This window comes from Orycteropus afer, unplaced genomic scaffold (genome assembly GCF_000298275.1).
Source record: "Orycteropus afer afer isolate SDZICR_OR568_19922 unplaced genomic scaffold, OryAfe1.0 scaffold00182, whole genome shotgun sequence".
Classification (NCBI taxonomy): domain Eukaryota; kingdom Metazoa; phylum Chordata; class Mammalia; order Tubulidentata; family Orycteropodidae; genus Orycteropus; species Orycteropus afer.
The window spans coordinates 3,764,117-3,767,172 of NW_006921769.1; positions in this window are offsets into that span (position 1 = coordinate 3,764,117).

Genomic DNA, 3,056 nt, shown 5'->3' on the forward strand with positions numbered 1-3,056 from the left:
GGGTTTGAACCACCAGCCGTCTGGTTAGCAGTCAAGTGCCTTAGCCACTATGCTACCAGAGCTCCCAACAACCTTGTTTCCGCCCGGTTATTCAACCAAAATATAATGAAGAAACCAGAAGGGTACCAAAACCAAACTTACTACCGTCAGGTGGGATCCCGCTCATAGCTATCCCTCCTTGGGTTTCCGAGGCAGTATCACTGCGGAAGTAGATTGCCCAGCCTTCCAGGTTCTAGTGACATAATGTTGTTGTCATGTCACTGCCCCATAGAATTTCCTAGGCTGTAATCTTTACAGGGAGGAGCCCTGGCAGCACAATGGTCAGATCTTTGAACCCACCAGCATCTCTGCAGCAGAAAGATGGGGCAGTCTGCTTCTGTAAAGATTACAGCCTTGGAAACCATATGGGGCAGTTCTACTCTGTTCTATAGGGTCACTATGAGTCAGATCGACTTGATGGCAATGGGTGAATCTTTATAGCAGTAGATCACCTGTCTTTTCTCCTGCAGAATGGCTGGTGTGTCCAGACTGCCAACCTTTTAGTTAGCAGCTGAGTATTTAAATATTGTGTCACCAGGCCTCCTTAGTGATACAACAGTAAGCCAAAATAACAGTCTCTGATTTCATGGAGCTAATAGCCTACCAATGAACTGGATATTAATCAAGCAACTACACAAATAAGTGTATACTTGCCCAGTCAGATGAGTACTGTGAAGTCAAATACATGGCAATAGCATGTGCACAGGTCCTCTGGTTGGAGAAAGTATTGGGTATTCTGGAAGATCACTGTGATTGAACCACAGAAGGCACATTTACCTAGCACATCCTCAAAGCTATGCCAAGTACTCTCTGTGTAAGATTGCATGTAGTAGGGACATGAGGCATGATGTAGGTATGTAATAATCTCAGATAACATGTGAGGGTCTGTGATGCTAAGTCACTTAGCCAACATCACCAATTAAGAGTGAGGAAACTGGGCTTAAAGATCAGATATTTGTACTCAGCATCTGTGTTATTTAAGCACTCAATTATGCTTTTTATCACCCTGCCCATTGGTTTTTGTTTGATTGATCAATTTTAAATAATAAAATATTTCAGATATACACAAAAATGTAGAAAATAATGTTGTTGTTGTTGTCAGGTGCTGTCAAGTTGGCTCCAAGTCAGAGACCCCATGTACAACAGAAAGAAACACTCTCCAGTCATGCACCATCCTCACAATCCTTACTATACTTAAGCCCATCATTCCAGCCACCGTGTAAATCCATATTGCTGTAGGCCTCCCCCTTTTTTGCTGACCCTCTCTACCGAGCATGATATACTTCTTCAGGGACTGGTCCCTTCTGACAACATGACCATAGTAGATGAGACAAAGGCTAGCCATTCTCACTTCCAAGGAACATTTAGGCTGCACTTCTCTAGGATGGATTTGTTCAATCTTCTGGCAGTCCACAGTATTTTCAGTATTCCTCGCTGACCCAGAATTCAAAGACATCAACTTTTCTTTGGTCTTCCTTAGTCATTGTCCGGCTTTCACATGGATATGAGGCTATTGAAAATACCAAAGCTTGAGTTAGGTGCACCTTAGTCTTCAAAGTGACATCTTTGCTCTTTAACACTTTAAAGAAGCCTTTTGCAGCAGATTTGCCCAGTGCAATATGTTGTCTGATTTCTTGACTGCTGTTTCCATGGGTGTTGACTATGGATCCAAGTGAAATGAAATCCCTGACAAGTTCAATCTTTTCTCCATTTATCTTGATGTTGCTTATTGGTCCAGTTGTGAAGATTTTTATTTTCTTTATGATGAGGTGTAACCCACAGTGAAGGCTGTAGTATTTGATCTTCATCAGTAAGTGTTTCAAGTTATCTTCACTTTCAGCAAGTAAAATTGTGTCATCTGCATTTTGCAGGTTGGTAGTGAGTCTTCCTCCAATTCTGATGCCATGTTCTTCTTCATATAATCCAGCTTCTCGGATTATTTGCTCAGCATACAAACTGAATAAGTATGGTGAAAAGATTCAGCCTGACACATACCTTTCCTGATTTTAAAGCGTGAAGTACTTGATCTGTTTTAACGACTGTCTCTTGGTCTATGGACAGGTTCTTTGTGAACACAATGAAGTGTCCTGGAATTCCCATTCTTTGCAAAGTCATCCATAATTTTTTATGATCTACACAGTCAAATGTCTTTGCTTAGACAATGAAACATAAGTAAACCTCTTCCTGTATATGTAGCTAGCCTAAAATATATAGAGCATGTGAAAGCTTTTAAACTTTGTAAAATATCATACTGTATGATCGTTCCGTAACTTGCTTTACATGGTTTATTTTTAGGCTTAGACATAATGATACATGAAGGTCTAGTTAATTTTTATCATAGCTATGGAGTGTTCAATGTATAAATATGCCACAATTTATTTATTTATTCCTCTATTAATGAATTGGATTTTATTTTTTTTTTACTATTACAGTAATATTTTTGTACATATTCTTTGTACACATGGTTAACAGCTTCCTTGAAGATTATGCCTAGAAGTTACTAGGTTGAAGAGTATAGTTTTCCTAGACATTGCCAATAAATTGATCTTCACAGTGATACTCATTTAGAAACTCCAAGCAGTATATGAGAACTCTTCTTATTCCATATTATCTCCGTACTTAATACTTAATCAATTATATATTTATTTTATAATATACATTACCTCCCAGTCTATAGCTTATTGTTTTACTTTACTCTCTGGGTCTGTTGTTATGCAAAAGTTATTAATTCTTATGTAGTCAAATCTATCAATCCTTTTATTCATGACTTGTGCTTTCTGTGTTTTGTTTGAGAAGACCATAGAAATTAATGATTTTTAAGAGTTCTTTACATATTTTGATTAATAATGCTTTGTTAGCTATTGTTTTCCTTCTAATTTCCTTTTCATAAATTTTTATTAGGCTGTTTGTCCTTTTTCTTATTGATTTGTCAATTTTACATGTGGTAAATATCTACTGCCAGTGTATAGCTTATCTTTTCACTTTGTTTACATCATCTATTTTCAAGCAAATGCCAC